Source organism: Rana temporaria, chromosome 3, assembly GCF_905171775.1.
Source record: "Rana temporaria chromosome 3, aRanTem1.1, whole genome shotgun sequence".
Lineage (NCBI taxonomy): Eukaryota > Metazoa > Chordata > Amphibia > Anura > Ranidae > Rana > Rana temporaria.
The window spans coordinates 368,302,848-368,315,772 of NC_053491.1; the positions used below are offsets into that span (position 1 = coordinate 368,302,848).

General features: G+C 44.2%; 1 long non-coding RNA gene across 1 annotated transcript; it reads left to right on the plus strand.

The window, feature by feature from the left end:
- The first annotated feature begins 11,362 nt into the window (after positions 1-11,362).
- Positions 11,363-12,715, plus strand: LOC120930875. The gene is made up of 2 exons (XR_005747765.1): positions 11,363-12,319; positions 12,536-12,715. It is a non-coding gene; the product is annotated as an uncharacterized LOC120930875 (long non-coding RNA).
- Positions 12,716-12,925: the final 210 nt, after the last annotated feature.

Sequence of the window (12,925 nt, forward strand, 5' to 3'; positions counted from 1 at the left end):
TCTCTCCTCCAGGCTGGAAAGCATGAGATTGTGAAAAAAATTCACCGATCTCATGCTTACTAGCCGCATTAGAGGCTTTGTTTACTTCCGGGTACCCAGGCGTGACGTCATCACATCGCGCCCGGGCCTCCGACGGTCATAGAGATGACTGGTGACCATCTGGTCACCAGTCATCTCTATGCTTCCCATCCGGCGCTGGACGATTCTTTCTCCGGGCCCCCGATGGCACTGGAAAGCCTGGAGAAGCACCGGATGGCGGCGGGAGGGGGGATGTCCCCTCCCTCCGCCCTTTAAGAAGGATCAAGTGACGGAACCACCACTATGATCATTCTTATGGTGAGCAGAATCGCCGCCGGCAAATAATGATATCTGAATGATGCCTTTAGCTGCAGGCATCATTCAGATATCTCCTCACAAACCCAGGACATCAAATGACATCCACCCGGGATGGAAGATCCCCTCTGTGAAGGTCATATGACTATGGGATGGTACTTTGTAGTTAATAATGCTTAAAGTGAAAAAAGAACGAGCGCTCCCATCTCAAAACTTGCTTCTGAGCATGCGCGGGCTTAAAACGTTGTTTTAGCCCACACACAATCATTTTTTACAACCCGAAAAACGTAATTTTTTTAAACGACATAAAAAAATGCAGCATGTTCAAATTTTTTTTTTTTGAGAAACTGAAAAACGATGTGCAGCCCACACACAATCATTTTAAATTACGTTTTTAAAAACAACGTTTTATTTCATGCCGAAAAATGATCGTGTGTACGGGGCATAAGACTCTATAATCGTGGGAAGGATAGGGGAAGTGACTGGCTCCAAATTCTCAGAAATATTGGCAAGAGCACTAAACCTATTAGTAATGGGAAGAGGGACAGACACAATATTGGTGTGATCAATAACTGGGCTGGGGCAAAGTGGCCCTGAGGTGTTTAACACACTAGTTGGAAAGGGGAGAGTGATGGGAGGGACTATAGCATTGGAAACAGGCAAAGGTGTGGACCCAGAGGACATGGGCCCACTCAATGTACCAGTTGAACTCAAATCAATATTAGAAATGAGGGAAGGTGTATTAATAACCACAGGCTAATAGTGGGTGTATTATTAGACGAGAATGTGTCCGATTTTTTATGTTTGATACCTTTTTTACTATTTTTATTACTTTTATTGTTCATAGAATGTTTGTTGGAGTGGTTATACCACCAACATTCCTATTGTTATTACTCACCAAATGTGTATTTGGTAAGTTAGACCCGGTGGATCAACTCCACTGAAATATTTTACCCTCTTTGTAGTCTTTTAAATCACCCTCAAACTTGCCAAGTTTCTTATGCAACAGTTCGTCCTCAAATTTCTTGATTTTGTCATTGAGGACTTGATACCATTTCTCAAAGAGGTAGAAAATGGCAAAGTCACGGATGATCCTTTCGTGTTCACCCACTGCTGCTTTGGCTTTTTCCAACATTCTGTCTCTTTGTTTAATGATCAATTGTATCCATTTATTGGTGAAAAATTCTGAGAATAGGCACCAATTCTTAACTAGGTCCTTATCAAGAAAACTGCATTGTTTCTTTATTCTCAATACTCTATTTTTTTTTTGAGTTCCAAGTATTTCTCCAGGAAGGAATTACCCATTTCCAATGGCATAGTCCCTCCCATCACTGTCCCCTTTCCAACTAGTGTGTAAGACATCTCAGGGCCACTTTGCCCCAGCCCAGTTATTGATCACACCAATATTTTGTCTGTTCTTCTTCCCATTACTAATAGGTTTAGTCCTCTCGCCAATATTTCTAAGGATTTGGAGCCAGCCACTTCCCCAATCCTTCCCACAGTTACAGAGTCTTCCACAACATGTGTTGGGGCTTCCAATATTCTCATTGGGGACCCCTCACTTTAGTACTGTCCCCCACTATCCCTCTGGAATAAAAAAGAAAAATCATAGTGGTAGACGTGGGAGAAGACGACGACTGACTAACAAAAAAAAACAGGAAGATCAGATTCCCCTTTAAGCACTATTAACATTTACAGCCCGTCTTCTCATATTCTTGATCATGCCCACACCGCTCTACTCAGGAAGGGATTGAGTTTTGCCCCATGTACATCTGCTAACAAATGATGGCCTTTTTAAGGACATTAATCATTTCACAGTGAAGCGTCATTATGCCAAAAATACTCCAACCATTATTGTGCCTCAAGAGAACCCCACTATAGGATCTACCTCCGATGATGCCCTAACCCTCCAGAATCTTTGGGAACTCTGAGAGGAGGGCCATACTACATAGCCAGCCTTTAGAAGCATGTTTTGATCCTCCTGTTGAACACACCAAGTTTTTGCCCCATCTCCACATTTTACCCTTCACAATCCAAGGGACCTTACATTGATGCTTTCTATCAAGTAGTCTAGTCTATAGGAATCTGATACAGATGTGCAACGGTCATGCCCTACACCAAACCTTACTCAGGCCAAACGTCTTTAGAGAACGATTCGAGTGTCACCGTCAAACAAGCTGACAAGGGAGAAAGCTTGGTTGTACAAAATCATAAAGACCATTTAGATGAATCCTTTAGGCTACTTGCTGATACCGATACCTATACGATACTGCCTAGAGATCCCCTTCCTGAATTCCAACTCGGCCTGAGGGACATAGTTGATGCCACAAAGGATGGTGTATTAATGAAGAGGGAACGACTTTTCCTTCTACCGACACTATGTAGTACTCCCTATTTTTATCATTTGCCGAAAATGCCCAAATCTTTATAGAACCCCCCGGGAAGACCTATCGTGGGTGGCACCAATAGTTTTTCTTCCAGATTGTCCCAATATATTGATAGTTTTTTGCAGCCGATTGTTTAACACTTACCTTCATACATTAGAGACTCTGGACACATTATTGAAGTTTTACAGGAGTACAGGTGGGAGAATCAAAATCTGTGGGCATCTCTTGACATGTGTTCCTTGTACACCTCAGTCCCACATGAAGATGGAATAAGGGCATTTAGTCACTTCCTATGTACTGAGCCATCAATGAACTCACAACATGTTGAATTCTTGGTGGGCAGTACCAAATTTTGCTTAGAGCATAATTATTTTGTTTTTCAGGATAAATTCTACCTTGTAACCAGGGGCACAGCAATGGGAGCCAGCTTCGCTCCATGTTATGCCAGTATAACAATAAGGTTATGGGACACAACTTTTTGTTTGACATAACAATCCCTATTTAGAGCACATGGTCTTCAATGGTCGATACATCGACGATGTGCATCTGATTTGGGATGGTTCTAAAAGATCTTTTTTTGTCCTTTGTAGATCATTGAAATGCCAACGATCTGGGTCTCAGCTTTACATATGTTGTTGACCCAGACCATTTGATTTTTTTGGACCTAGAATTGTTCCATTATTGGAAAAGGGGTATCCTAAGGATCTCCTTTTAGAGGCCTCTACATCCTGTGCAGACGGTTGTCCCATACATAGACATAATAACACTCCATCCAAACAGAGTGCTAGATTTATCACAGGATTTAATAGCAACTATAGGAACATCACTAAGTTCATGAACAAACATTGGCATAGCCTCCAACCTTACCCTATTTTGCGTCCTCTTCTCCCAAGTTGTTTTTAGAAGGGCCCACACTTTGAAAAACATGGTTGCTCTAAATCTCAGTGTGACAAACCGACCGATTATATTTTGACAATCGTGCTGGTATTTTTCAATGTAAAAATAGTGGGTGTCTAAACTGCCAGTCCATCCCCCATGGTCACCCTTCAAATACAGATAGGGCGGGGAAAAGATTATGTCATGAGACACTTTATCACATGTTTAACTCAGTTTGTAGTTTAGGTGCTCAAATGTCCATGTAATCTGTTATATGTGAGCCGGACCATACGCATGTTATGTACAAGGGTAGACGAACATTGCAGATTTATACAGAAAGGCCTGGTGCAACATAGTGTGCCAAGACATTACTCTCAACATCATGTGAGAGATTCCAAAGCCATGACAGTCCTAGCGAATGAACATATCCGCAAGGGGTCCCTTACAGATAACGAGAGATTCTACATGTTACATGTATTCCTATACCGCTCAAGCTATGGCACCTGCTGTGACACCATTCACACCCCTGCTCTGATCCGTCTAAACCATCAGGCTTGTGCCAGCCGGAGAGAAGTCCTGTGGTGTCGGACACTTTGCAGCTCAGCCTCCTTCCGGTTGCCTCTCCAGCTTCCACCTTGGTTTTATCATCTGCTGCAGTGGCTCTGCCATCATCCACTCTGGTTGCAGAGTGTCCGTGTCTCATGGATCTGTGCCCAGCCCTTCTCTTCCCTGATGTACCTTGGTGCTTTGGTCACTGCTCCCAGCTTTTGGAAAGTTCAGGCTTCCCATTTTTGGTCTGCAGCCCCCTCTGTCCACAGCCCCCACAGAAGTGGGACAGCCATCTCTTCACCACCTTTGGCTCCATTGCCGGCACTATCAGGAAGTGAGTTTGGCTTTTCTGATTGTACTGTGTATTGGTCACATGTGTTGTCAGCAATAAACTGTTTTTAAATCTTTCATGGATTCCATCTCCAATTGATTCCTTGCCACTGGATTTGCGCTTTCCCATTTGTTGTTTTAAGCAGTTAATTCAGCTGTTGGTAGCAGCACTGCTGCACAAGGTGGTATATGGTGTAGTTTAAACAACAATATTCAAGATTCACTATTTTTAATCATTGGTGGACTGATTTAAGGACTCTTGGTATTTTGACATTTTCATGTGAATAGTTAGCGCAATTGTATTTTCATATAGGATTTTCATATACTATTGCTGAACTGTCATACAGGAGAATTGCTGCTTGATTTGTTTATTTCTAATTTCCCAATAGTGTTGTTTTTTCCATTTCTTCCCATTTATTTTTTTGAGATGTCCAATCACAGCGGGAGTGGCACGCCCCCCTAAACCGCGTACAGGTACATGATTTTGCTCACCCAGGCCACCCTGCCGCAGTAAATGTACATGGGGATAAAGTATAAACGTGATAATACTGTGCCCAATGATCAGAATAATAAAAAAAAACACCCAATTATTTGCTACTTAATATATACAAGAAGCACTTCCCTGTAATAGGTAATGAAATGGAAAGGAAGAAAAACGTGAATAAAAAAAAAATCCTTAAACATTATAAAGTTCAGTATTTATCTGCGTATACCGCGCGCCGGCGTATAACGCGCACCCCAAATTTAGAAGGGAAGTTTAAGGAAAGAAAAAAAACTAAAAAGTTTCGGTGTCCGTCTGCTGTCTTGCCCGGCGTCCATCGGCGGCCTTGTCCGGCGTCCTACTGCGGCCCATCCAGCCTTGTGGGTGTCCATCTGCGGCTTTGGAGGTGTCCATCTGCTGTCTTGCCGGATTTCCTGTTTCCTGCGGGCAGAGCCGAGCGAGGCCGAGCCTAGCCCAGTGCGCAGTACACTCGACTCGGCTCGGTCTATGTCGGCTTCTCTCGCGGTCCTGCGGGCGGAGCCGAGCGTGGCCAAGCCTAGCCGAGTGCGCAGTACACTTGGGTCGGCTCGGTCTATGTCGGCTTCTCTCGGCTTCTCTCGCAGTCCTGCGGGCGGAGCCAAGCGTGGCCGAGCCTAGCCGAGTGCGCAGTACACTCGGCCCAGCTCGGTCATTGTCGGCGGAACTCAGAGACAGTGGGGATTGGAAATACTGTATCCATATGGATTGTGTATGTAACTTGAAGAACTAATTTTGCTGACCAAAGACCAGGCCACTTTTTGCGATTTGGCACTGCATCGCAGCATCGCTTTAACTGACTATTGCGTGGTCGTGCGGCATGTTTTCCAAACAAAATTGACATCCTTTTTTCTTACAAATATACAAAAAATACAAATTCTTCCATTTTAACAATCTGGCTTCATTCCAGGCAATAAGCACTTTCAATGGTCAGCAGCTGCTGCCCCATATTTCCCTCACCACAGGTTATCTTTAATTCTTCAGAATACTGAAGGTCTATCCTGGAATGGAAATGTGGAACTTTTCAATATTGTAAAGAAGTTAAACCATTGCTCATATGTGCTGCCATCTCTGACATTGATTCAGAACCACTCCTCCACACCAGTGTGACGCAGCTCCAAGCAAGCAGCAATTAAGCATCCAGGAGCAGGTTAACCCGATTGACCGGATTAAGCACAATCTGTTGCCAGCCTGATCCGCTATTAATGAACCAGATAAAGTTAATTGAAACATTTCTCCCCGGCTCATTCAGAACAAGATCGGACTGGACTTTGTTGTGGGAGCAGAAAGGCTCACTAAAGAGACATGACTGTGACTACATCCACAATAAAGGATGATTTCAACCTAATATAAGGTTATGGGTGCTTATTAGTTCTTCTTTAAATGTGGGCTACCGAAGAGCCGTGTGAGTGTCTGTTTATATGGTCAAAATGCTGTGTTCTGTGTTGAAAAGTTCTCAGTACCTGCATCCAACAAGGATGATTAATCTGATATTTCTCCACATTGAGATGTTGCGAGTTTCAGCTTTGCAGTTTTACAACCTTAGAACACACTTGTATGACTTATTGTTATTTTACTTTGTCTTTCAAAGTTACTTTGCAGTAAAAGCAAGGAAGCATGGAAACTTCTGCAGTGTATATTGATCTGCTTTAAAGCGGTGGTTCACCCTAAAAAGCAAGTTTCTACCATGAAATCCAGCATACTAGCATGAGCTACAGTATGCCTTTATTTATTTATTTTGCGCCGTACTCACTGTTTAATCCCATAGTTAAGTTTCAGACTCCCCGCGGGGAATGGGCGTTCCTATGCAGAGGGAAACATGATTGACGGCCGGCTATGGCGCGTCATGCTTCCCGAGTAGGACTCAGCTCTTCACGGCGCTATACGGCGCCTGCGCACAGACTAGGAGCTGACTGCGCAGGTGCCGTGAAGAGCCAAGTCCTATTTCGGCTATTTCCGTGAAGCGTGACGCGCCATAGCCGGCCGTTAATCATGTTTCCCTCTGCATAGGAATGCCTACTAGTCTGAAACTTAACTAACTGTTAGGAAAAAATTTTTTTTTTTAGGGTGAACCCCCGCTTTAACAAACAAAAATGCTGCACTTACTAAATCTATCCTTTCCAGCAAATTAGCATGGATAACATATGCAAGAGGAATACACTAAAAGTTACTTAACTTGGGCTGTAGATTTATTGTTATCCCCAGGTAACATTCATATTTTCAGTCTTTCTTTATGATGAAGCTGTCTTCCAAGATCCAGGATCTTCCAAACTGCTTCTTGCTGCTTGGAGTCCTGCATGTGTCCAGCACATGTCTGTGTTTCAAGTCCTTTTTCTTCCCCCTGCTTCCTGAAAACATAATTTCCAGTTGCCTGAGCTTCATGAACTAGTCCAACAAGTTCATTAACCTTTACATGGGGAAGCCTAGCTTGTCATGAATATGCAGTAGTCTCTCAGCTTACCTGTTTCCATCTGTTCATTAGAGGCCTGACCCTGTTCTGGTTCCCTTTTTATCACTTCCTCTTCCTGTATGGCCCCACCCAGACCATCCCAGGAAGTCTATATTAACTGTTGCACTACAGGTCTGCAGTGCTGTTCAACAGTGTTGCTTTGCTTAAGTTCCTGTCTGCAGTGTGTTACTATTGTCTTCCTGTGTACCGTTTTTGGCTTGTCCCTGACTTCTCCTGTTTGCCTGTGCCCCTGACCTTTTGCCTGTCTCTTGGTTACCCTTGTCTGTCTGTTGCCCTGACCTCGGCCTACCCATCACTACCGTTTGTACTGCCTGCTGCTTCCCCTCTCTCCCTGCGGAGTGTGACCTAGGGGATCCCAGGGGTCGCGACCTGGATCCAGCTGCGGCGAAGGCCATCCTCACCACTAGAGTCTCTGGTGAACACAAAGCTGGGTCTTAGACTCCACGCCCTGGGTGATCTTGGGTTCATGCTTCCTCCCTGATAGCAGCAGTCGGCTATAGGGTTCACTACCCTGAGGTGCATCCCTGACCCCAACAAGGTGCACTTGTCACCTGGCTACGGGTGACCTGACATAGCTTCTATTAACAATACATGGTCTTAAAAGTGTTATTCCATATATCTACGCTGTAAAAATAACTAAAATAGCCATAGCAACACAATTGTGCAATATTTGTATCCATTATAACATGACAGGTATTCTCAGTCTGGTAATATTCCTGCTTCAGCTCTAATACAAAGTTCATTCACAATACCTTTTTCATCATCATAAAAAAAGATGATGAGGTCTGATAAAAAAAAAAAAACATTTACTTGTGGCAATGACTACAATGTTTGTTGATGGTCGCAAACACTCACATGGCAAAAAATGTGTATTGGGGGGGGGGGGAACGGGGGGGGGGACTCTAACTCCCTTATTTTGCTTTGTACACACAGAGCTAAGGAAGATATTTAATACATATGCCTCTTCTTTGTTCCCCAATCAACCTCTCAAAATGGTTTTCTAAAGGGTTCTTTTTTTTTTTACCATATGTGAAAAATGTGTAGCCAGATTCGGGCTACTAAGAAATGGACAGGAGGGGACATTGCCAAAAAAAAACAATAGACTGTTTATTTTCTCTCTTATGCTCATAGACAAGGCCCTTGCATCATCTCTTGCCTCTAGAAGGAGATCGCTCTTCCTGTCTCAACGCAGAGTATATGGGGATTTGCAGTCTCATTTACTGAATCTTGATTCCACTTTGAAACTGCAAATCCCAGCAATCTGAAAGAAAAGGGGATTCTGGGAAAGTCTGTAAAGTTGACTGTAACTTGCAAGCTCGCTCTCTTGGCCCAGGGACATCTGAGAGATCATTCAGGAGATGCTGTCCAGCTTCCAGCTGCACCAATATACAGCCGCACACAAGCAGCAGTCCACAGATCAATCTGCACCAAGACCAAAGCCTCAGTGACACTGCGCATTCTAGGGCCAGACACCCAGCTAAACAGTTGTTCTTAGCAACCAAAGACATAGAAACATCCACGCTAATCGCCATCCGCAGCTTCCTGCCAACGCTACCACAGTCCCTTGCCACTCTCACTGTTGATCCAAGAAGATTAGTGAAAAGGTTGTCCTATTTTTGCTATTGACTGTTTTGGAGTATCCTGTGACCCAAGGGGCGGATCCAGGGGCTGGCAACAGGGCAATTGCCCCTCGAGAAATTAGTAGCGGGTGAGAGAGAGGGCGGCTCGGTGGGTGGGCATGCAGCTCGGCGGACGGGTGATCGAGCGGGTGGCTCAGCGGGCATGTGAGTGAGGGAGCGGTGGCTCAGTGGGTGAGCGGGCGGCTGGCCAATCATCCGGCCGGCGGGGGAACAGAGAGATGACATAATTTTTCACCACCCAGCGCCCGCCCTGCATCCCTGCAGTTCCACCCTCACTGTGCAGCCGCGAGCAGCAGAGAGATTACCTCATCTCTCTGCTACCTGACTTCACTCTGGTACACAGCATGTGACAATCCCCACCTTAGCAGGCAAGTGACAATCCGCAATGTGTGGCAGGTGACATGGCAAGTGACAATCCGCAACGTGTGGCAGGTGACGTGGCAAGTGACAAACCGCACAGGGCAGCCCATATCCTCCTCTTCTCCTGGCCCCTCCCTCCTGCCCAGTCCCCCACCCAGACAGGCATACTCCCGAGCTGCGGCTCTGTGTGTCTATTCACACTCGGAGCCGTGGCTCAGTGCCGCCCCCTCTGTCTTCTGATTGGCTCTCTGGCTGTGATTGACAGCAGTGGGAGTTAACAGCTCCTGCTGCTGCCAAAAGCCAATCAAGAGTGCGAGTCCCCTGGAGAGGCTCTTGTGCACATCGCTGGATTGAGAGGGGGCTCAGGTTAGTATTAGGGGGGCTGAGGGGGGAGCGGCACACAGGTTTTTTTTTACCTTCATGCATAGAATTGTGCATTTACAACCACTTTAACCCTAACGCTAAGGGCCAGTTAGGGTGGTAAAAATGCAGCTCAACTGCTTATTTTTACACCAGAACAGCAAGTGTAAATGAAGCCTTAATAAACAAGTAATTGAAATTAAAAAAAATTTTAATTTGGGGGGAAAGAGGCAATCTCTACTAAATGTGAACACGCAATGCCTAAAGCTCTTTCACTCTTGTGGTCAGTGGGTCTAAAAATGACAGTTGATCAGCAATTTTCCTATCCCCCCGATCACCAACCTATAAGCAGACATAGTGCCACATTATTGACTTGAAAAAACGCTTTGAATCGCAGTGCAGCAATTTCATTGCCATGTTTGACCGCCTGTCGACCTCTCCCATGTAATTAAATAATGCTGCACAACAACCATGAGCCAAAAACTTGGCCTGAGTAGCAGCATATTCCCACAATGCAAACTTTCTATTCAGCATCAATACAAAAAAAAAACAAGCATCAGAACGCCTGCAACCCTCCTTTCACGTCCTCTGAAAAACGATCCACTGCAGATCACTTTTCGGGGGGGGGGGGGGGGCTCCTTCCACAAGTGTGAAAGGAGCCTAAAACACAAGAAAATTGTAAATGGGAAATGTTCTGCTTTATTTTGTATCAATAAGCCATCACATAATGAAGCCTCACATATCTCTTATTATTTTGGCAGCCTCTTAGATAAAAAATGAATGCTCTATTGTTTTACACTTATGTAACTTTACAGTATGGCTAGACACCATTTCCATGTCAGCACATCCTCTGATCTGGTACTCTGGATTTAAATACTTCCAACAGGCACATTATTTAATTAAAGTGGACCTGTCATTAGTTAAATTTTTCATGTTAAAATATCATTTTAGGCCCCTTTCCACGGGCGCCTCCGCCTCCGCTTGCTCAGCAGTTCATCGATCTCGCTCTCCTCTATGAAGAAATCGAATTGAAACGGACCACTTGTCCATTTCCATCCGATCTCCCGGACGGATGGAAAATAGGACCACCATCCATCTGTTCTTGGTGGACTGGATTGGATCAGATTGCGCTGCTCCATAGAGGACAATGCAGTGTCCGATCAGGCCTGCCTGGAAAACTGACAGGCAGATCGATTTCTTTGTTTTGTACAGAGTTCAGAGGGTTCAGAAGATCTGTCAGTTTTTATTGCTGTCTGTGCCCCCATTAGGTAGATTTACCCTCACCATTTGTCCTGTACCATTATCACCATTATCATTTGTAATTACCATTACAAGTGAAAGAAAATCCCCAAATTTGGGTTGTCACCAGAGGTGTAGCAAGGACTTTTACCTCTTTTGGTCTAATGACCTCCAAGGCCGAAGATAGCTGACATCCTTCAATATGTGGTGGGTTGTGAGGCATAGTGGGTGCAAAGATGGTGAAAGTCATTGGGTGCCAGACACTTCTAGGCTGTAAAAGAGGTTTTATTTATTTTGACAGTCCCTTTTATATATCTTGAGGGAAAGAGGGTTAGGGCCAGGACACCCTTAGATAGTTGCAAACTCAATTGGTAGACTCAGAGACTTCAATAGGAGAACAGTCGTGCAAGGAAAGGCCCCAGCAAGGCACCACTTCTGCACGTACAGGATTGCTGTCTCCTACTGTGCGGGGCTAAGGCGCGGCTGTTTTAGCGTCCCTGGCAACCAATCGGAGATGTCTGTTTTGGCATCTGGAAGTAGCCCGCCCCGGTGGTGACGTCAGACGCCGCTCGAGGGGGTATTTAGAAGCGCGGCGATGGCCGCCATCCCTGACATGGCTGTTCCCTCCCTGACATTAAAGGGCTGTGGACACAGCTTTTTATTTCCACACATGGACGAAATCGAACACTCAGGTATGGACCCTATGGAACTTTGTTTAATGGACTTCTGATCTATTCATTTAGCCTCCATAGCACTATGCAGGCTGGATGTTGATGCCAGTCATTCCATTATTAGTTTATTTTTATTTATATAGATTTTTGCTGTCTTTCTAAACAGCTATTTGAATTGGGGTGACTGCACCTTTGCTGCTGACACCTTGATGGCGGCGGGTATTTCCAATTACATTGTGTTTGAATCCTCTCACACCACCCCAGCCATACTATATTGACCCTACGCTCCATCTTAAAGGACCAAGGTACTCTTTCTATTATATATTTATATTTATGGCTTTTATGGCTGTTGTTGCCCTATTTGAGGTTGCATTGGCCTGCTTGCTTTTCAGCTGCAGCCAATTTGATGATTCCTTTTACTTATTAATTTGGTTTCCATTTACTATAGCCTGGATCTATGTTCTGGACGGACCAGGATTGCATTGGCCTGTTGGGCGCAAGCAGTGGCAGTATTCGGATTCATTCGATTTTCTATTAAATCACAATTTTTTTATCTAATGTATGTGGATTGAACGTGGCCCAGATTGGTGAGTTGGTTGCTCAATGTCAATTATTTGATGTATTTACATCTGTTTTTGTATTTGTATCCAACATCGTTATTTCCCCCCCCCCCCCCCCACCCCCTTTTTCAAAATGATTATATAACTATATTTCCTCTGAAAATTAATTTATTTTCCAATGAATATATAATGAATTATTGTTTCAATGCTTTATTCCTTACGGATTGTCTCTCTATCTTCCAGTATGTCCTGTATAGCTCCTGATGAAGCTCTATTGAGAGCGAAACATGTTGGGCATTCTTCATACAGGTTTCGTTGTGGCTCTCTGTTGAGCCTTTCAGGTCCTTTGGGATCAAATCATGTTTGTTTAATCTTTTTTATAAAATTATATATGCTAAACAATAAACTGTGTTTTTTATCATATCTATTTTGATCTATTGATGTTAATTTTGACACCTCTAAAATCCCAGGGTTTGTTACCCTTCTCATTTCTTTCTTCAACAAAAAACAAAATCTTGCTGTAAAAGGATTATTGTCCAGACAGTGCAAACTTGTTCCTTCACCATACGCAAGGATAAGACACCCAAAGTGCACAGAAGGGGAATGTGCTTACCAGACTCAATGGATCTTTTT